The 23,781-nt window shown below is 40.4% G+C and overlaps 1 long non-coding RNA gene across 4 annotated transcripts in view; it reads right to left on the reverse strand.

The window, feature by feature from the left end:
- Positions 1-23,781, reverse strand: part of LOC130866453 (uncharacterized) — an 82,226-nt gene that overhangs the window by 13,257 nt on the left and 45,188 nt on the right. For all 4 annotated transcript variants that reach the window (XR_009056345.1, XR_009056346.1, XR_009056344.1 and 1 more), the window contains 2 exons: positions 21,363-21,455; positions 15,579-15,779 (listed from right to left, as the gene is read on the reverse strand). This is a non-coding gene — a long non-coding RNA (uncharacterized LOC130866453). The remainder of the gene's footprint in view (positions 1-15,578; positions 15,780-21,362; positions 21,456-23,781) is intronic.

Consider the following 23,781-nt stretch of genomic DNA (forward strand, 5'->3'; position numbering starts at 1 on the left):
TGCTGGTACTCCCCACTACTTTTCTTCAATTAACAAAAACTAAGCCAAATATCTTCCATTTACTTCCTTTATAAGCCATCAGGTACTGAGACGTAAATCTTATATATTTTTTTCAACCCCCTTCTCTTACCTGCCTTTCCCCAGGTTTCTTGATGGCATACCAAATGCTGGAATTGGTGATTCTGTTACCAAGAGGACAGGGGAGCCTAGCTTGAAACTGGGATAATAGTCTGTGTTTTTATTAGCAATGGTCCATGAACTCAAGTTAATTCTTTTTTATATCTTTAATAGAGGTTACTTCTGAGACAGTAGCGCAGTGTAGGCTGGCATGGCAGCAGACTGTGGTCTTTGTAACCAGTCCCATTTTCAAATCAGTTTGTAGCTCACTTTGGGAAAGGTGTCTTAACACGACTAGCTCAGTCATCCCTTTTATGAGACAGTGGTAAACTTTACACATCAGAGAGGCTTTTATGCCAGATGTAGGGCACACAGGCAACCCAGGCGCTGTAGCTCTGGTCACCTTCTTCAGCAGGTGATGAAGATTCCACGTTTTGTGATGTTAGAGCTTAGCAAGTTAAATGCCATCCCACTTAACTTGTGTGTATTTAATGACATTAAGGAAAGATACCATAAAAGACAATGGATTCATCATGACATGACATTATACAAATCTACTCCCACCTCAAAAAAGAAGTCAAGGAAATAAAGATCACAAAGCTAAAATTTATCTCGTAGAAGCAAGAATGCGACTTCTAATTGAAGTTTGTAACAACTAGCAGAAGTTTAGGTCTCTCTCATACAGTGCAATAGAAAGAATTAAGGATTCGCTAACCATGCTTTGCCTAAATCAAGGGACACAGATAAGTCTCTCAAGCAAGAATCATGGTGCATAGTTGAAACACAATGGATTTGTATCTCAACTGCAATGCATTATTTTGATTTATTTAGTTTTGAGACAAGACTGGTCTGGAGTTCTCTATCTAACCCATGCTGCCCTTGAAATCTTCAGCTTTAGGGTCATAGGACTGTACCACCATGCATTTTAATCATTAAAAGGCATCAATAGAGCACTTGGAACCCCAAGAAAGGGCATTTCCACCAAAATATCATTTGGCTTTCTCACTTTGCCATCAATTTGGAACCTCCAGTGGATGGTGACCGCTTCACAAAGGTGAGTCTTGGCCTCCTGACATGAGGAAGGGGGAAGGAGACATACACTGGCCAATAACAAGATTCTACAGATGGTGGAAGTCAGCCTGGGTATATGTCTCTGTTTTCTACACAGCTCTGGTCTCCTGCCATTCACATTTGAAAACTGCTGCTAGGCAGTTAATAATTTTAGATAATCTCTTACTATCACTCATAGGCTCACACACCCTGTGAATGCTAGTAACAGATTATCTAAAAAAGAAACCACGAAACCAACCTCATTAATAAGGGATCTAGAGAACATGTTTTATAGATATATGTATAGGTATAAATTAAGACTTGTGCAATGAAATCTACAAAATAGCAAAAGAAACTGAAGGAAGCATCAGATTTTCCATGTCCATAGACGCATGTTATTAGAATGCACATATCGCCCAAGGTAATCTACAGATTCAATAAAAATTCCTATCAAAATTATCATGTTGTTTCCACCAAAATAGAAAAAAACTTAAAATTTATAATGTAGTAGGGAAAAAAAACCTACATTAAAAAGAATAAAGCTATTAGAAACATCAGGTTCCCTAACTTCAAAATATATAAAGCTATAGCAATCAACACAGCATGGGGCTGCCATAAAAACAGACATTTAAGCCAACGGAATATACTAGAAAGCCCTGAAATAAACTAACACTTTTAACAGTCAATTGATCCTCAACAAACATGCCAAAAAAATACACATTGTGAGAAGATTGCTTCTTTAAAATATGATGCTGGGGCAATTGGGCATCTAGGTGCAGGAAGATGAAATTGAGCCTCTTTTATTGCATACAGAAACGCTAAATGGATTAAATTCCTAAGCGTAGGACCCGAAGCTATAAAAGTACTGGAGGGAAACAGAGCCACATCTTCCTGACACTGGAATAAGTCATGATTTTTTATTTTTATTATGTATCTATCCTTGGAGAATTTCGTATATCTATGCGTGTTCTGATCAGATTCACTCCCGCTATCCCTCAGCTTCGCCCAGACCACCACTCCACATTCCCCTCCCAATTCCTTATCCTCTTCTCTCCATACCCAACATAACCCACTTAGCCCAGTTAGTGCTGCTCATGTGCATACGGGTATGGGTGTGATTGCTTTATGACCTGAAACAGAGACATGAAAAAGAACCAATGGAAAAGATAGCAAGCTAAATATCCACACATCCAAAGAGCCAATCAGCAGAGAAGCAACAACAGCAACAAAAGGGATGGGAGGAAGTATCTGTAGGTTACATGTCATGCAAGTAGTTAGTACACGAAGCATATAGGGAGCTCAAGTGACTCAACAGCAGGAAAACAAGGAACCCAAATAAATAACAGGCAGAAGAGATCAAGGAGATGTCTCAAGAGATAACACACAGATAACCAACAGATATATGAAAAAGGCTCACTTATTACTAACTACCAGAGAAATACAGATTAAGGCACCCTGAGAAATGATGCCACCGCTTTAAGAATACTACTATCAAAAGATAATGCACTGGCAAGGACGTGGAAAAGTGGGAGGCTTTGAAGGCCATCGGTGGGAGTGTAAATTGGCACAGCCAGTTCAGAATCCAGCAATCCCATACTGGGTGCAAATTACAAAATTAAAATGAAATTAGTCTGCTGGTGAGGCATCTATAAGTACATGTTCGTTGCGGCATTTGTCACAAGATCCCAGAGACAGAATCAACTTAAGTTTCAGTCAACAGATGTGTGGATAAGGACAATGAGGTGTAAATAAAAGCCGCAGTGCTATCAGCCTTGAAGCAGAAGAAACTCTGACCTTTGCAACAGCATGGTTGAAACTAAAGAACCATGTAGGGAGGGAAGCAGGCCAGGCACAGGCAGAACCCTCTCAGATGTCCAGCCTGAAATGCTGAACCCCAAAGAGGACAACATGGTTCAGGGGTTGAGGATGGAAATAGGAGTTAAGGAACACGGGGAATGTGTTCAAAGGGTAAAGTTTTATTTTGGATAAATATGCTCCCAAGTGATGCATCACATAGACTATAGCTTATAACAGCACACAGGAGTTTTGGAAAAATCACTAAAAATAGATTTGAAGTGCTCCCAACACACATAGAAACATCTGTGGGGTAGTGCATTACTTAACTCAGTTGAGCCGTTCCCAGATGCATGCATATTTCAAAACATCATGCTACATATTTTATATATGAAGCCTTTATTCAATTACATTATAATGGATGTGCTTCTTATCCCAATACTCAGACAGCCAAGGCAGGAGAATAGCAAGTGTGTGGTCAGGGTAGGCTAGAAAGGATAAAACCATCTTTCTATATTTTTTTTTAATGTTTTTAACCTTCTATAAGCAAAAGTAGTTAGCAGAAAATGTTATTTTTCACATAACATATAGGACTAGGAACCAAAAATGCTAACAAAACAGCCTTGTCCAACCACCCCTGGAAGAAGTCGTTCAGGGAAGAAGGTGGCATCTGAATTTGGGGTGCATGAAGAAAACTTGGTAGATGGTACTGATGAAGATACATCTTCAGCTCCCCTTAAATCGGATTTCACACTTCCTTCTTCTTCAGCACCCACAATTACACCCCTTAGAGACTGTGAATACTGGCAGTGATTTTTGGAGATTCAGTTATCATGGCGATGATAAATGATTATTAAATAAGGACTGGCAGATGTCACAATATAGAGAGAGCCTAAGGTCTGCAAGGAAATCCATCATGTAGTAGAAACATGGCTTTGTTGATCTGACCCTGACTGGGAAAAACCATGAAGTTATCTCGGAAGTCATCCGTAAAAGGATGTTTTGCATTTTTCTTCCAAGGTAGATGAAGATCTCTACAATACATGTCTAAAGATACATCATCAGGGTATGTTACCAAGTACTTAATATTGTTCAGAAATCTCTAAGAACAGCCTCAGTTTGGGGAAGTAGGAATATACCCAGAGTTAATGTTCACCTGCTTTTAGGAAGCTTACAATTCTGTTTCGGCTTCTCCATAATTTTTTTCTGGCATTCAACGGGGACAGAGCCTATAATAACATATCTGTTCTGTGCTAAGGCACCAACTAACTAATTTTGAAAATAAACCTAACGAAACCCAACTGGCTTGGCACATTTGCTTTTAAATGTGGTGTGTGTTAATCTTCTATTTAAATCTCATAGTTCTATCATAATTTGTGTCAAATGAATCTGAGTCACCATGAGTAAGCTAAGATTAAATCCTCAGTACCAAATTTTCCATTCAGCCCGACAATATGCTTTGGGCTTGCTAATGGACTATTTTAACCAGCACAGAACCCCACAGTGCTAATTTATAGCATTAATCATGCCGTTTTTCTTTTCTATTTCTTTTCCCACTGAAGAGAAGGTAGGCAGGGAGATCAATGAAGGAGGCAATTCAAAACAGGGGATGTGATCACCTCTCCAGATGACTGCGTCTCAGGCTAAAAATGGGACTGCTTCCCCTTGCACTGTTGGGTTGAACTGAATAGCGTATTTAAGAATGGGATGTGATAGGTTTTGTTCACTGGAAGGGCAGGTGAATTCCTGATATGACTTAGAGTCAGGCCCCAGAGGCTACTTCTCAATAATGTGTGATGTAGAATACCAGGCTAATGGATCACAACACGGTTCTGTCACCAGTTACCAGTGTTTCAATGTCCCAGCACAGAAAATTGGGAAACGGTGGCCCCTGCTTCAAAGGTTTCTGTTTGGGTTAGGGGTAAGGGGCTGAGAACAGTGTCTAGCATACAGCAAATATCATATAAGGGTTAGGTGGGCATCATCCTTGTCCTAAAACACAAGTCTATCCCTTACAATAAAATTTAAAAAAATCTCTTCCTGCTATGTTGCCTTCAGCATGATGGAGAACAAAAATACCATTTCATTATCCCAGTCATTGCCAATTTGCTCATTAGCACATGCCAAGCGTGAGAAAGCTAAATGGCATAAAAATATTTGCCTTTAGAGTTTACATTGTAGGGGTATCATAGACAATAGATGTATTTACGCCATGAATTGGTGACTGCTATGGAAAGCAAACCATAGGGATTCAGAAAAAAAATGCTTAGATGCCATTCATCAGCCCCCACATCCAGTCCTATTTGACAAAATGGCTTAGCACAGGGCCCTGCTTTCCCCTCGAGAAAATGTTCATGCTGACATTCTAGGTAACCGCTTCACTGAAGTCCCAACCGCTTGAATGAAACAGAAAGAACCCAACATATGAGCACATCCAGGCAGACATATGCACACTGGCTCTCTGAAATGGAATGTGTGTGCCATTTGTCGAATGGCGGATCGTCACTTCCATCTGGTCTCATTTCCCAAGCACTCGAATGCACCCCCAGGATGTAAACCCTAGAAGCTAGGAAACAGAACTGAAATACTCAAAGACATATGAGGGGATGTTTTCCAGAGCTGCAGACCCCCAAGCAAACACGGTGGTAACGTCATTAATTCCTTAGCCACAGTTGAGAGTCGCGGGGGCTGAGTACAGAGGCCACGGAGCATAAACGACATTCCATGGCAGACCTCATTAAAGGGGCTTAAGACAAGCTTGACAAGTTAATGACAAAAGATCTAATTTGGATTTGCTGGACATAACCCGGAGTGCGTCCAAACACACTGCAACTCTACCATATTCACTGTCAAAAAGGGTCACAACCCAAGGTCAATTAGTCCCATGGAGTTCGTGAATCAAAGGCCAGGGGGTGGATACAGTCCGATTCAATCACATTGAATAGAAAACCATGCCCTGTGTGTTTTGGGTTTGAACTCTGGTCCTATTTAAACTGCATAGATGCCATAGGTTCCTAAATTAACAGTAGTTACTAAGGAGATGTCTATTGGGCCGCATATATTGAACAAAAGCATGGGTAGCTCTAGATGCCACACTATATACAACACATCTTTACTATTCTTTGCCCTTTCTCTAGAATTCCTTTCCTAGTTCTACACTCTAGGCCCATGGAATATGGGTCCTGTTACACAGCACTTATTCATGGCTATCCTATGATTCGCTGGCCGACCTAGTACATGACTCTCTCCATTCTTTAACTACCTTTCCATCCCCAAGTATATGTGCCTCACCGTGGAAGAGTTCCTTACACACATTCTTAATGCCCATGTTGGTCTTATCACAGCCAACCCAAGTTTACAGACAAAAGAGCAGAAGAGCCATACAATTTACACAGCCCCTAGTTGGGACAGGAGCAAAGATAGGAACCTTGGTCATCTGTCTTCTAAGCTTATGTATGTATCTGGCTACGAGGAGGAACAAAAGCCTGTTGAATGGCTGTCGCAATGAATGGATGTACGTCCTAACATCCCAAGTATTAAAAGGGGCAAGATCTATATCTTTAACCTCCGCGCCTTTGAAGAATAGGTACATAATCATAGCTTAGTTTAGAATGTTTAGAGACACAATGCCCTCAACCCACTATGCCTCTATCATATCTTTAAAACTATCTCAGAGATGAAAGGTGTTTGTGTGTTCCTCTCCAGTCTCTTCTGGGTCTCAGGAAGAGCATGCTAACCCTTATCTTCTTGCCTCTGTCACTAGAGTACTGGGGCCAGAAGTATGGCTACTACTCCTATGTATGCTCTAATCTCTCAAGAAATCCAGAGACACTTTCCCATGTTTAGATCACTGGACATTTGTCGAGGTTGGGTTAAAGCGTGCATCATACAAACACGGATGACCAACACGAAGAGTTAGTTTGCAGATGGGTAAGCTAAGGTCGAGGGGAGTTAAGAAAATGCCCCAAGGTAAAACAGTCAGCCAACCCTAAATTGAAGTACCTGTGCACAGGGATTTGCTAACCAGTCCAAGTCCCTTCATCGCAAATGGGCAGTAACTCCAGGTAGCACATGCTATGCTTATCTGAGAACCAGTTAGGAGGAACCTACTGTGTGTATAGCATCTCTGGGGAATAAGGCCATGTGAAGGGAGTGAGAAGGCTCCCCCGAGGCAGCCAGTTTCCTTTGGGGAGTCTTCAATCTACCCTTTGGGAAGGGAACCTGAATAAGTAAAGCAGTAAGAGTCAAATTAATCTCAGAATACATTAGCAATACTTACAAGTATTAAAAAGTACATCAAAATTTCTTCAAAGGATTAAGTCCTTCAGCGTTCAGCTCAGTCAGACCTGCCTCCCCCCACGCCAATTAGAGTTCAAAGAAAAGATTCATACACCTCATTTGGAGATCAGTTGAACCTTGGGCACAAGTGCTAAATCCTTAATAAGTCAGAAAGATAGATATATTTATTCTTAAAACTAACTAATTTTCACACCAAGGTTAAGTGATTTGCCCCAAGACAATTTCCTGGAAGTCTGATAAGATACCACAGCCCCATCTCTCATTTGACATCTCTGACCCCATTCCCCTTGTTCAAGTGCCCCTGCACATGTATCGACACAAAACAGGCTCGTGCCTGCCCATGGGAACAGGAAAGAAGAGAAGAGTTTTCACTGAAATATTAGAGTCTCCTGGTGGCATCGAGAAGTAGCCCAGACACTGTTCTGTGGGGAACAGAACTGAGTTTCAGGGGGCTGCTTCCTATGCTGTGTCTTGTATATAGTCCTGGGGTTTCCAGCAGTTTCTTTGGCACACCCAGAGGAGTACAGGGGTAAAAAAAAAATCTTCCAGATAATTGAACAGTTGGCCAGGTACAGCATTCAAAGTCCTTTGCTTGTGTGGTGTTTCTAAGCACACACACACACACACACACTTTGAGTCCGTAGTGCTGAACTCCTTGAGATCATCTATACAACATGCAGTAAGTTGCCTTCAGCTACTGGGAAATAGAACCTAAGTTGTTTTTGTTTTACCACAAATATGAAAATCTATACCAGGAACCTTTAGAAGGAATAACAGTGGTCATCATTATGACACGTATGAATTTCATTTTTAAAGGGATGGAGCTTATCCGCATTAAGCAGACAGTAAATAGTCCAAAACAATTATATGCTAGGATTGGTACTGATACGGAAAATGAACCGTTTGATATGCATTGTCCGCACCCCCCCCCCCACACACACACACACCCTGCATGCTTTTTATTTAAGCTCTGTAAAGCACTTTGAGTTTTCCTGGCCTAGTCAGCACCACAGTTACATTTTGATAGCAAAACTGTAGACAGGACAGATTCCTTGTTTCAGATTTCTTATTTTTCCCTTTAAATTCCATTGTAATTTTGTTATGCCTCAGTCGGTGTTAGAGAACCCAAATTACGCAAAACTTTGGGGATAGACATTAGCATAATTGAAATAATTAAATTTTGGGCAATTATAATTCTCACTTAAACCTAAATTAAATATGCCAAACTATAATTATGTTCAAATTTGCATCATGAAAATTATCCCCATTTTGCTCGTGGCATCTTAAAATATCTAACAAGAGACCTTAAGCCCTTCAGGTTGAGTCAAGAGGCCTTATCTCCGCAGCTTTTGGGAGGAGAGGCATCATGCATTAGACGCAGTCATTTGGCCTCTTGGGAGAGGGAAAGTGGTCCATTATTTCTTCACTGTGACATGTAGGGCTGGTACAATAATATTCAGGTACCTGCGAGTTACAGCGCCAGTAATGAGTACAGAGAGCCAGAGAAGACGGCAAAATGAGAATGTTTCCTTTGGAGAGAACCCTTAAGCAAAGCAGGCCATGTTTTAGGACAAGGGTAAACAAGGGTAATGAGAAACAAAGACACACACACAAAGCTGCAACATTTTGAACCAGACACGGGGAAAGAACCACAGTTTCTTAGCTTTTTAAAAAGGAATGAAGACAGAAACCACGTACAAATAAGGAACACTCATCCACCTTTTGGTCCAGGGAATGCATAGGCATTTTTAAGACTTCTAGGATGGGTTCTTTATTACTTATTTGGGATGCAAAGATAAAAGGCAAAAATCATACAGTGTAAGCTGCGTTTTTAACTAGCCTTTCTGCTCTACAGTTACGCGAACCAAATGGTGTGATTAAACTTGCAAGATGGTAGTGTATCTATCTTCATCTCCGGGACAGTAGGTGGATATAATCTGTGGATATATTGATCAAGAAGTAGATAAGGCCCCTGTGCACAGGGTTGGCACATTGTCAAAGCCTACAATGAGTTTCTGACAAAAACATACGAATGTATCTCCAGTTGAGCTAAATATTCACATTAATAAAGGAATAAAGCAGAAGAAGCCTGGCTGACATCCCATCTGCTCTGATGAATTAAATTTAGCAATCATATGTAATATAGACATTCTGTCTGAATATCATACAACCCTGACACATCCAGGCTTTCATTAGAAAGCCCCACAATGTGACTTGAATAACAATCTGGCTTGGCTAATTAGTATTTTCACTTCGCTATACTCACTTCCAGACATATTGCTGTTTGCACATGGTAATTTAGGTAAACAGATCCCGTCCACAGCTGCATCAATTAACACTGCTAATCAAAACTGAATTCAGGTAATTAGGCACATTTATGCAAAAAAAATGTGTAATTTTGGGGGAAAAGCTAGATTCTTCAGTAATATGTCAATAAGTAAAAAAAATCTCATTTTGTTTATGAAAATGAAGAATGAGGAGAGAAAAAAATCATCATTAATATATACATCATGCAGACAGAGTAAAATTCCTAAATTAAATCTCAGTCTTTAATTGGTCTGTATTTTCAGAAATTGTATCATATTTTTTATAAATGTTTTCCTCAATGTTTCCATATAGTGAGGTTGATTCATAGCTGCCTAAAAGTGTAATCACCATCAAGCGAGATGGAAATGGTTAATGAATCCTCATGGATTCCTACAACTGGGGGTTGGGGGCGGGGACCCTGCTCCCACTTGCTAATCCATCTTGCCTCCCATCCCCAGACAGGACTGACTCTTGGTGACTCACTTCACCACAGGCTGAAACCCTCTCTGCCAGGAATCCTTTCACAGTTGGAGCCAGGACAGCACCCTCACACCCCCATTTCTATGCTGGTAATTATTCAGGGTTCCTAGTTCTACACAATGGCCTCTAGTTGGGCTACGAGCTTGTTTCCAAAATGGCTGTGATGAATTGTTTGATGTTCGCTTTGTCTCTGTAAAGACTTAAACCAAAATGATAATTCTGAGGAACTACCCTAAGCTGTCTGGAGAGACTGGCTGGATTTTTGGCAAGCAACAAGTGAGTTGACAAGTGACTTACGTTAAGAACCATCTAATATGGGAACAGTTTAGGACATATCAGCGCACCCAGCTACCCATCTATCAACAGGTCATTACATCTATCTCTCCGCCTACCCTCTCAACGTCTTTCCTTCCTCAGAGTGCGGTTTTGCTTTCTGCACACCTGCCCTTCCTAATGAAGCAGGGCTGCAGCCCCCTTAGCTTTAGTTGAAAGGGAAGAGATTCTGTCAATCCAACTTAACTAACACTTCCTCAGTTCCTGCCATGGATCAGGAGCCTCCTAAAACCCCCGAGGCAGGAGGCAAAGGTGGACTTAGAGTTCTCAGACTCTTTTGGGCTGACTTCATTCAATTTACAGACCAACAGAATCAACTTTCAGAAGGGAGAGAAAAAAATCACCAAGTAACACTGTATCTGTGCCCTCCAAGCCCAGAACGTGCCGGGATAACCTTATGAGATCTGATTTTTGTCTAACTCAGGATAATTTCTAGTTTTTTCCCCTTGATAATAGATTAGGAATGGGAACAAAGTTCTCTTGCTAAGCAGTACGCTGTCCTTTCTTCACTTTGTAGGGTTCCAGCATATTTTTTGTTGCTGTTTATTTTTAATATTTATCAAAATGATGTTTTTTATGTAGCCTTTAGATAAATTTATCATAAATAACTGGACAATTTCCTACAACCCAGAAACCCGACAGAAGCTGTCTTTGGGACACAATTTCAGTAATGGAAGCTATCAAATAGAAAGGAACATTTACCAACGGAGTGTCAGTGTCCAATCACCAAGAGGCACATTTAAAGAAAGTGCAGCAAAGACACTTCTTAGTTAAACTGAGTTCTTATGAACGTTAAATGAAAGAGAGGCATAAACCTTTTAAAGACAGTTTTTCGTGTGTGTGTGTGTGCACGTGTGTGTGCATGTGTGTGTGTGTGTCAGTGTACCTTCCTTGGGAGTCAGATCTCATTCACCTTCTGCTTTTTCCGCTTCTGCAGCCCCTAAACTTGCTAGTCCAGACCTACCCTGCTTCTACCTGCCTCCTCCAGATAGGGGAGCTCTGCTCTTCTGGGATATGTCTGCTACTGGGTCAGTCCTTTCGGGGGATTCCAGAAACGGAAACTTAGGATGCCATACTTGTGCGACAATCTCTCTATTTCGACCCATCTTCCCAGCCCTCGAAGATAATTTTTTTAAGGGCTTACTAGTTATTTGTCAGCAAACTGAATAGTGTGATAATTTTAGTACAAATTGCACACACAGTGTAAAACAGGCCACACCCACCCAACTTCACTAGGTCAATGTCATGTGAGAATAGGTATTAAGGAAATAACTGCTCTCATTAATCTTGAAAGTCAATTGGTGAGGTGTTTGTCATTTCTTGAGTATTTTCTTTCTTTAGATTATCTCAAACAAATGATAAGAAATAGTTCACTTAACTACTCTTAGCCAGTCATTTTCCGCTAATGTCTGTTGAGAAGAGCATCTTGAAAAAGCTGTAGGTGACAGCGTTTCTATTATGAGAAGAAAATTCTGAAAGCCCTTAAATCTGCAACTTTCTGTCTTTCTTTTGTTAGATGAAATAAAACCACTCACAAGAGGCATACTCTCAAGGTTTGTGAACTTAAGTTGCTGACACAATACACAGTTAGGGACAATGAGCAAGGAAATAAATGCCATCAACGGCTGCTTTTTAAAAGTCTGATTTTGTTCGAAACAGAAGGACCCCAACACGAACATGTAGTCCATACAAATATCAGACAGGCTAATCTTGGCTTATTAATGGCAAATGATTCTATTTCACGACTACAAGGGAAGGAGACAGGTTTGGTATTAGTTAGATCAGAAGGGAACTGATTGTCAGAAAATAAAGGAAACACACACACACACACGTCTTTAAAGCACAATAAAGCAAAACAGATGATTAGATTTGAGACTAACCAACATAGAACTTCCACCAATTCCCCTATGTCTGAAGAATGATTAGTGTAGTTTGGTGGGTTTTCCACAGCAGTGGCTTGTTGTGGTGACTGTTAAAAATTGTTTTGAGTAAGCAAACAAGTGTTAATGTGGGGGGAATGAAAGAGTGAGTTTTTAAAGGTGTGCTGAAGCTAAGGCTGACTATCTGCACCTGATCAGAGAGCAAAGAGCAACCCATGTGTCTACAATTTATGGTGAATATTTGTCCCCGGATTAAGAATAGGAAATCATCCCAACAGCAAACATATTCTAGGTAAACACATTGTTAATCTGTGCTTCACAGCATTAGAAGTCTCTGGAGGGGACCAGGGTCGTTCCACCTGCTGATTCCCCTCAGTCTCTCTGTCCCAGGTGTTACTTCTGTGACTTTCTTCACAGGCCTAGTGTAAAAGCCTATCTTTGAGAACGGTGTTAAGAGCCCACATGAAAAGCTGGCGCAAAAATAAATGATAGCTCCTCGGGCTTCTTAATTTTATATTACAATTCATTGGGCTTTTCTGCCTTTACACATTCAGAGCAGATTCTTTGATGAAAGGAGGGAGAAATGAATTGCATACCATATGAAGGGAACCTTTATTACCATTTTAATAGTTCACAAACCCATAAAAGGAGGGCACATTCACTGTGTGGAAGGACTCAATACTAAAGAGATGCACCGGCTTAGTAAGAAGAAAAGCAGTGTGATCCGGGTAGGAAAATCATTTGGGGAGTACCCTGAATATGCAAACTTTTCACAAAGGCTTCCAGAAGATTTACCAAAGAGAAGTAAAATGAAATCGTTATGTGAATCTCCAAAGAGGTGGAGCTTGTCTTTCCTGTAATGGTTTGGGGCTCGGTGAAAATACTCAATACAGCCATAGGGTGTAGGAGATCATGGGAGTGAAATTCCAGACATCAGAAATCAACTTTCAGGGTGCTTAACGAGAAGCTATGGTAGAAGGCTCATAGTCTGGAGCAACCACTGTATAAACTTAACCCTGGCCTAGCGTGAAGCGGGTTAGGAGAGAGATAGGAAAGTCAGTCTACTCATTGCTTCGCTATGGAGAGCATATATTGACAGTTGTATAGATCTGGGCTTCACACTCCATGCCTTGGGTGTGGTAAGGGTTTTGAGGTTTTGTAGCAGAGAAATAGTATTTGTGATTTTCCTTCCATGGCTCCCCATTATATATTCATTATTTCTTCATTTTTTTGTGCTTGATCAATGCTCTCGCCAGAGCTCTGATCCTTCCCAGACAACACATCACTGGGATATGTAAAAAAGAAAATTAAAATACAAGGGTTTTATTGTTATTATTATTTTAATGACTCAGGGCCTACTTGAAGTTTGCATTTAAATTAGACAGACTAATTCAGAGGAGGTTTTTAATTTTCGAAGGTTAATCACCCCAACAAAGGTCAGTGAAAGTTGAGTCTTCAGTAAGATTGCTGCGGACCCAGTCACCTGCAGGACGTTTATTATGTGAAGGAATGTGTTTTATTCATTACGTGTCTCTCATCTTCTCTTCACATTACCACATTTGACTAAAAGTATTGCATTCTTTTGGAACTCTGACAAAAGTTCATTTCTTTGTCTCGTAAGAGAGAACTTATTCTTTTGAAACAGCAACGGAAGTCAGGCAGGCCTTCAGCTGTGACTGACTTTCCTAGCTCTTTCTAATCCCCAGAAACCCCTGATACTCATCAGAGTTCTCCCAGCGCCAAATCTCCAGTACACAAAACAATAGGTGTTGGTTAAAGCAGCCCTGTGCGTTTAGGGGACTTAATCCTCCGCATTGTCTTGGGCTAAGATGGTCATCTCCTTGGTTCTGCTGTTGAAGCTTAGTGAAAAGCAAGACTATTGATTTGCCGGAAGCACACGTTAATCGTGTTTGAAGACCAGCAGACTCTTTACATCCACTAACTCAGTCCGTGGTGTGTATTGAGATACACAGGGAGTGTCTGGCACATGGAAGATACGGCTGAAGGGTACTCTAAGCTAAAGAATAAAAGGATCTTTATTATGACACATTTGTGCTGTGAAAATGATCCCTAAAATATAATAAAACAATCAAACTCTCCACTTCCAGCCTTTCTGACCGGATTCATGGAGTTTTAGTGACGACTTGAGAATACTTAAGTCAAACTATACCACAATTTGGATAAACAGTGTTTAAAATTATTTGCATGCTTAAATACTTCAAAACTCATAATTCCGCAGGGGTGATTCATTTCTTACGCTGATGATATGAAATTTGATTATCAAATTTTCTCAAATGAATATATTGAGAACATAATGCTTTCTAAGGGTTAGGAATCAAATCATGAAAAAGTTGAAATTGGGCACGTTTCGAACACATATACTCTGCATTCCTTTTTAAACGTGTTGTACAGTTGAAACACTGCTGTGAGCACAAAAGACACTGGTGACAGGCAAAAGTCAAAAGACTGGTCCTGATGAAACTGCCTGGATGAAGGGAAAGTAAACGAGCCTTAATGTGTGTGCCCAGTTCTGCTGCACATCAATTACCAGGATATTATGGCGGTGGTGTGACACAGCATAAATCACCCAAACTTGCCTCCTGCGTAGTCCTGAGACCCTCCCCCCCTCCTCTGGGCTCAGATCAAGTGCGCAGTCATGGTCACAGAGGCACATACGGCTCTCCTCATCAATATTCACATGCATTAATTAACGATATGTGAAGGCTATAATTCGAGAAACACCCCAGAGCTTGAATATTCAATCAAGCCCCAGCAAATCACGGTGGAAAGGAAATACAGGTAGGACAAGCATGGGCCAGACTGACGACCAAGAGGAGAACGAAGGTTCAGGAAATAAGAGAGGGCGCCTGCTTTGTGTGTACAGAGCCCACTCCTCTCCAATTTGAACCCTTCTTCAAACTAAGACTTTACACATTCTATAACTGTATCTTCTGTGTTGACACGTAAAAGGAGGCAAAACAACAGCTTTCACATTTGTGTTCCCCAATATAAATATTTAGTTACTATCTTTTACCAAATAGTTATTCTGAAAATGATCAAAATCAGCTAGACAGAAAAGGCAAACTATTCTTCTATGATCTATCCCCAGTAGCAAAAGCATTCTGACTATCATTTTGAATTTTCAGATTTCTGAACAATAACATCTTAAAGCTTTCAGAGAATGTGATACAAATGATCAAAAAATATGGATCTTTCAGTAATGCATTTCAGTCATGAAACAGGAAGGAACCCACCAAACTACCACACAAAAAATCTTAACACGAGAACCCTGGATGTAGAATTATAAAGGAAACCTACCTTTGGCTGAACAAGTTTCACAGTTTTTCAGCTACATAGCTTGCCATTCCACTTGGAGCAGAAGTCGACTCCGAGACCCTGGTGATCTTGGTGACAATGCCATCATACCACTGGTAAATTTTTTTGATTAAACTTTGCAGATGTAGTAGCAACTTTGCTAATTATGATATTAGCCAGCTGGCAGGGACAATCAGTCACCCACTGTAAGGCAGCCAGACAAAGAGACATCTAATCATTGCAACCAGGACAGATAAATTTTGTTTCCTTCTCGCGAGTGTCACGGATCCCATCCCTGCTGACCCTCTCCTCAGCCATCGACTGTCAAATTTAGATTCCGCAAGCTCCCCAGCTTCCCTTTATCCCTGCCTCAGATCTGAAACTCCTGGTTATCAGGAAGACACGCGTCACTAGCCGTCTCAGCGCAGGAAAGCAATCAGGTGAATACGACTTATTATCTTGCGTTGCTTTCCGAGGACTGACAAGATTGATTTGAGACCAAGAACGCACTCAGATCGGAGACGTGTAGTTCCGAGGGCTTGGGTTCAGACAGCAGGCTGACTGCAAAGTTACAGGAGAGGGAAGAACCTCAAGCCTGGTGCTAAGGCTCTAGGATGCTGCACATTTATATAGAGATTTAAAAGCCCCTAGCAGAGTTTCCTTTCTCAGATGCCCTTCTGGTTTCCTTTCCTCTTCTATTCTGCCCTAAGAATGCGTCTAAGAGCTCTGCCCCTGGAGACTCAGGCTTAGATCAACCCTGGGGAGGCTATGTTCTGATTGACGTCATCTGTGCCCACTCTCTTTGCGTGTGGGGACATCACTACAAGAGGATTCTAAGTAGCCACACTTGGTTGATTTAATCTAAAAACCTAAGAAAATAAACACATGGATCTTTAATAATTTAAAGCTATCTAGTGGAAATAAGGAAATATATTCATTAGGAGTACTCTCTCTTTCTCTCTCTTCCTCTCTCTCTCTTTTCTCTCTCTCTCTCTCCCTCTCTCTCTCCTCTCTCTCTCTCTCTCTCTCTCTCTCTCTCTCTCTCTCTCTCTCTTTCTCTCTCTCTCTCTCTCTCTCTCTCTCTCTCTCTCTCTGTGTATGTCTGTGTGTGTAGGGGGGGGTTCAAAATCTCATCAGAATTAGATAAGAAGGTTTCAGAAATTTTTAAAATTTATTTATATATTCATGTCTGTGTTGATCTAGGCTTCTTCTTGAGAGCAATATAATCTTTAACCTTGATCTCTTGAGGCTGGCATTTAAAGAAAATGAATCATAGAAGGCAAAAGAACAAAGATGCTGGAAATGTCAGGGGATGGAAGTTTGTCTGTCGTGGCTCAGTTTCAAGGAGAAAAGCTTTGATGATCACTTTCAACAAGCTTTGCTTGGAAGTGAGCTCTTCTGACCGTGTTCACTACGGAAGCTTTGGCAGCTACTCAAGGCCTTAGCACAGTGCTAACTCAAGTTACACACGTGGATGAGGAGTGGCTACCTGGTCTATGCATATCATCTTAGGGATGCAAAACTCCACTCCTTAGGCCCCGTATTGATATATTGATAAATGTACATTAACTATTCATATATTTATTTTAAAATATATTTTTAAATTAATAGAAAGACTTAATTCCAAGGGGGGGCTAAAATAGGCATTTTTAAAAGAATGCCAAGTGCATCAACAATTCTCCCATGAAATGATTCCAATTCAGGACATTATAATTTATCTAAAAGATCTTGACTCAGACTGAAAAGATTTTTCTCTTAGCAAATTCAGAGAATAAAATATACTATATGCAGGGTTTTTTATGGCTGTAGAGCCAATAAGAGAAATGGAATGAATTTTATGTCTCTAAAGAATGAAATAAATTATTAATTAATAAACAAATTTTGGCATTTGCTCATACATAAACAGGATGTGATTATGAGAAAGACTAGAAAATTGCCTTTTTAAAGATGAATACTAACTTCTTATGATGATACTGAAAAGTCTAGAAGGGGCAATGCTGGGTAGAAATCATAGCCATCCTTCATGGTGGGGCATTGGTCAAGTCAGTGTTGACATATGTCCCATGTAACTCTCCTCTATACTCTAAATTATACCAAAGATAATTAATACAGCCATATAAAAGGTCTGTATGTCTCTCATTCTGATACCATGACTTTTTCTCTGACTATTTCAACCTGTGGGTAGCTGAATTCACAAGCCCAGAACTGGTGGGCGTGGAGCATTGCGTAGGCTGCAGTGTATGAGAAAGCCTTGCCCCTTTCAGCATCGTGACCCCTCATTTTCAACAGCAGAAGACTTCAGCTACCAAACAGCGCAGTAATCAGGTTGACTACACGGCAGGAGATTGGTATTTGAGCAGATGATACACATACAATCTCTTGCATACATCCTGAACTGCATATTGCATGTTTACACGTTTTCTATCAATCATTAGCCAATATCCATGAAGGTAAATGAGACATTTTGAAACAAGGAAAGTGTGGTAACTTCAGTGCAAAAGACCACACACAGATAGGACCAAGACTGCAAAACTTGCAAAACGTAACAAAAAATCAACAATACAAATACTAATAAAAGCCCCCAATACTCAAAATTTCAGTCACAAATTATAATTGGACCTAGAATACATGTTATCAGATACACAGGTTACCTTCAAAGGACTACATAGGACTGAATTCACCATGAAGATTTCCAGAAACATGGCGGTTACAGCAAGGATGTGACAGAGTGGATTGCAACGGGAGAAGCCCCAGGCTCTCGCTTTGCCTGGAATGCTCATTACCTGGTTTGACATTTGCTCAATTCTGCTACCCATTGCCATAAAGCCTGACTTGGAGCAGAGCCAACTTGTGCCCCTTATCATGATAGGGCTATTGTTATATAGACATGGCACATGGTCGTGGGATGTTTTAAAAGGTTGAACCAATCAATGAGGACCAGTCAAATCTCCTTTTGAAAATACTCTCTTGGGATGAGGATCCCCTTGGGGTCCACAAAGACCACCGAGCTTAACTCTGCTGTGGATGTTCTTGCCAGTGTGCCCTGAGTCCTCTTCCGCTGACTCATGGGACGGCTTTTCCTACCTAGCCCTCTCGTGGCTTGAATAGGCTTAATTATATTTCACATATATTTAAATTTAATTTCTGCCTTCCAGAACACTAAGCATGAAAGAGAATGCCCGGAATTCCCTGCTCTGCTTGCCTTAGTCTCAGGTGTCTGATGCACTGTCTCCTTTCCATTCTTAGAGCTTAACTTATTATCTCGGAGACCTTGAGAAAATGATTACACCTCATTAGGACTCTTAGACAACAATAACATACTGGAATACTCTGACAGAGGTGGCTCATACTACATGCCAGCTGCTGATCATACAGTCGGTGCCTAATAAATGCCCCATCACTAGCACAGCAGCAACAGAATCATTGGAAACCAACACGCTTTTTGAAGAACAGCATAGGCTCTAGAGTTAAACTTCCTGAGTGGACTCAAGGCCCGGCTTTTCTCCACTGATAAATCACAACAACGAGTGTTAATTCCACCTCAACGAGGAATAAGAATTAAAGGTGTAATTGCAAAGTGCCACATGGTAAATGATGTTGCCAATTATTATTGCTCTGCCTTCTAGGCTAATTGGCTAGTTATTTGCTGTCGTTTAACTCATTTCAGTCAAAACAAATAAGGGCTTTGAATGTGAAAACCTGGGGCTACACACATAGTGATGCCATACATACACACACATATGAGTGTGTGTGTATATGGCATGTGTATATGTAATGCATGTAATATATCTACATGTGTTTACATATGATTGATGATGCAAGGGAAAGATCCCAGATGCAGCACTATTTGTAATAGAAAAAAAGTACTATAATGATGTCATAAGGTTACTAGAATAAATGGAGAAGTTTTGGGATGAAGTGTTCCCTATGATTCATTTTAAGCAAAGAAAGGCATAGAACCATATATGTTGTAAATCACTCTTCTATAGGATAAGAATATTATATTTAATTTATATGCTGGGAGATTATTTGTAAAATATTATGTCAGGTATTTCTCATGATGGATGCCTTAATAGGAAAAGGTCTTGAAATGAAAAGAATTTCTTTTCACAGTATATAGTTTCCAGCTGTACAAATTTCAGATATATACTTGTATGTACATACCTTGTGATAATATATTATAGTCTCATACACACATACTTGCAGGGTTTTTATAAAAATCAACACACATAAAGACTTTGTAAAAAAGGGTTTGGGAGCAGAGGTTGCAAGGATGGAGGTGGATTTTGAGGGACAGGGAGATGAACTGGTTAGTTGTATAAAGTGAAATTCACAAAAAACAGATACAAAATTAATAAAAGAAAGTTTGTTGTTCTTGTTTGAATAGGTAGTTGATTTCAGTTTTTGTAAAAATAATTCTGTAAGTTACCATTGTCCCACAGCTAGGAATGGTCATTACAGCTTTTGTGTGCCTGGGTGATGAGCAGGGAGACCACAGAGCCTTTTCTGTCCACCTGTGCCACAAGACCTTGCTACTTCCTGCTGCCAATCCTCATTTCCACACGGCTTCCAATGCCATTTGTAGCATGAGTTGATTTACTTCATCTACCAAATGTCAGAATGCTGACCTGCCTGCAGCCTCTCCTCTGTCCTACAGCGTCTTCTCTACCCAAGAACACCTTCCTTCGACAAAATCTCATTCTGAGGGAGGGATTCGAACTAAATTCCCATATTTTATCCAAGTCTAGATTCATATCAAGGAAGGCGCTCGCTTATCATGCACGGAAATACAAATGTTTGTTATCAGAGAGAGAGAGACAGACAGACAGACAGACATCCAGACCTCTAAATGACAGAGGAACGTAGAGTTTAGGGCTTCTGGTGTGGCAAATGAAGCCACTTAGCACAGGTTCCCTGTATGTAATAAAATGTGAACTGATAGCATATAGTTGGACATGAGTTTAAAAGCCAAGGCATTCCTTGGCATCCCAAATATACAAATCCGATAATGTAATGCTCATTACAAATATCATCTCAAGGACCCCTGGTGTTAGCCTAAGAGTGTCACATTTTCCCCACATACGAAAAGAATGTGTTTCTTAATTTTTAAAGGTGCAACTATCAATGTTAACCTGCCTTGGGACTAGCTGGTGCTAGCCATTAGAATACCTAAACTGGCAAGGGGTGATGCGATGGTCTTGGGTAGCACATGGCTTCAGTTACCTCATTGTAAAACATGCACAGGACTTAAAGGAGAAAGGCAATTGCTAAATACATTAGTTCAGAGGCTAGATGATATGGCCAACACCTGAAGATACTTAATAACTAAAGAGTGGTCTCATCAACAGCATTAGCACACTCCTTCCAGTGCATTCTGAACAGTAGCGGGTAGAGAGCGCCAACTATAGAGTATGAAGAGTGCTGCTGCTTTCAGCTTTTCACTCAGAGAAAATTTTATCCAACAAATGGATATAGTCCCATGTGGCCACTGGCAGTGCATATTCCATATACCTATTCTCAAATTTAAATGACAACGAAAGTCCTGTGAGTATCATTAAGGTATAGATTTTGATTCAGTAGTTTTGGCTAGCGCTTGACATTCTTCATTTCTACTAAACTCTCGGGTGATGGCAGATACCCTTGCTGGTGGCCACGGAATACCAAAGCTATAGTCTACTTTGGACAGTCCAGAATATACGAATGGCATGTCTGATAACAAACATGGGAACATTAAGGTATAAACTCATGCAAAACCAAAGAATATCATTTTTCTCCTTTCTCACTTACCTTGCTGAGCAGAATTTCATCATTTCTAGTCCTGAGATTCAACACAAATGTGCGATAAAAGCATGATTTTTAGTTTATTCCTCATGGCAACTCCTGGAAGATTCAAAGGGAGGAAAAAGAAATGATGACATAATTCCTAATGAAAAGAAGGGTCACATCTTCCAAGCATTTTGTTTTTTTTTTTTTTTACAAGTAAAGACACATTTTCTTTTAACCTGGATCTGTTTTCTTTCTTGTAACACAGGAAGGCAGTTATAGATTATATTCATCATGTTTGGCCCAATAACAAAATATGGTATTAACACAATCCTTTCAAGAAACTTCTCTTGTGTAATATTCATGTCTTTTCCTTATATAGCTACCTAAAGCTAAATAGTTTAATCAATAAGACCATTGTAAGTAGATATGGCATAGTTTGTAATAATTCTGGAAGCATCTGCTGAGCTTCAATGATTATTTATTTTCGCCAAGAGCTAATTCCCTTGAATTACTTGAGGATAATTGTTTTAAAAACAGAATGGGAAAACAATACTCTGAATTTAAAAGTCTAGCATTCAGGTAAAGTCTTACAAAAAGATATAAAATTTAGTCCTGTGCTGTGTGTGTGTGTGTGCTGTGTACAAACTATATGAATGTGGGGGTAGGTGTTTGCACGTGTAGAGAGGTCAGCAATGGATATCAGGTGCCTTGATTGATTTCTCTACCTTATATATTGAGGTGGGGTCTGTTGTTTGATCCCAGAGCTCACCACTGCAGGTAATCTACCCAGCCAGTCTGCTTCAGGGATCCCTGTGCAGGGATCCCCTGTCTCTGCTTTCTGAGCACCAGGTATACAAGTAGGTCTTCACACCCACCAGACATGTATGCGGGTGCTGGGACCTGACTTCCAGCCCTCGTGATTGTGTTGCAGGTAGTTACCAACTGGGTTATCTCCCCAGTCTCCTCATGGCCTTTTAACTGGCTTGTTCATGCTCACGATCCTAAAAAGGACAGTCACTCAGCAGACTCTGGGACCCGAACCTGGTCCTCTGCCAGTTCATGAGGCAAAGACATTCGAGGAGTTAGGATAGAGCTACAATGCGAAAGTCATAGACAGAAAGGAATGGCCAGAGAGTCTATGCAAGGGCATCCGGGAGAAAAATCCTTCGGGAGAAACTATGTCTCCATCTCAACAAAAACTGGTCTCTCTAAACATTCTCTGGAGATAGATGCAAAAAAATAATATAGAGACCCGGAGTGATAGAGGTCAATTTTTCCTGCTCAGATGCTACTAGGAACTAATAAGAAAGCAAGTGAGGAATGAAGTAGGAGAATTGATAAGCACACACGCCGACAGACAGCACTGTTAGCGGTTTGAATACAAACTCCAAGGTGAAAAGTTACGGTCCCCTAAGCATTGCATCAATAGTCTCCATGGCCACCACCACCACTCCAACACACTTTCAGGAACACAGAAATCACAAGAAGGCACAAACACAAAACCAAATGATTTTCATCTGTCTTGACCTATTTCATGTGGGAAAGGCCAAATGAGGCCTTTAAAGAAGTCCACATAGCAGAGAATCTCCACAGGCTAAAGTATGGGCATTTTAATCCACTATTAGAAAAGCATAGAAATCAGGTAGGTGTGTAAGTTATGAAAGCAAGCAAGCAAAGGTGAAGAAAACTAAGTGAAACAACCCATCTATGCTCAACTGGGTTCTAGGTCTTCTCTCTTGAGTTGAAACGCTAACTGGCTAAGTAAATAAAACTGTATCCCAGTGGGTAGCAAGCTAGACATTGTATAGATAGAAGAGTGAAGCTATCTTTGGTATGGGACTCTGAGCAGTTGTGCTACAGAAAGGTTGGGCCACCATTCCCATCTCTTTCCTGCGGAGTTACTCTAAGCCTCCATAGGAGAAACAAAAATAGTCTTGAAAAATCTGAGTTCAGAATTGGATGTCTCATAGGAGCTCCAGGGGGACCACAATGGAGTAATTACAATGATGAACCTATTCTTCATATTTTTTCAATCTTTCAGTGTATCTAAGAAAAGCATCTATTCTGACAATCCACTAAGTGCTGTTCAAAGATGTAGTTTACATATGTTTGGATAAAATCTGTGCTAAACAGAACAGACACAGCAGACAGCCATGTCCCCATCTTCCTCTCCAAGAAACATTTGCAAAACTCATGAAGCCCTCTGGCTTTTAGGAGACATCAATTCCTTGCTCGGTTGGAATTATTCTGACAGCTTTGACATTACAGTATCATCACAAGATCATGGAATACTTAAAATTGAAGACCCTTGAGAATTAGAAGTAAAAATAACAAGTCTCCCGAATGCTTAATCAATATCAAAGTAATTCACATCAAAACTTGACAACTTAGAGTTCAATTAGCCATCACTCTGTGCTTTCAGGGGCATGGCTAAAATCAA

The sequence above is a fragment of the Chionomys nivalis genome, chromosome 25, assembly GCF_950005125.1.
Source record: "Chionomys nivalis chromosome 25, mChiNiv1.1, whole genome shotgun sequence".
NCBI classification, from domain to species: Eukaryota; Metazoa; Chordata; class Mammalia; order Rodentia; family Cricetidae; genus Chionomys; species Chionomys nivalis.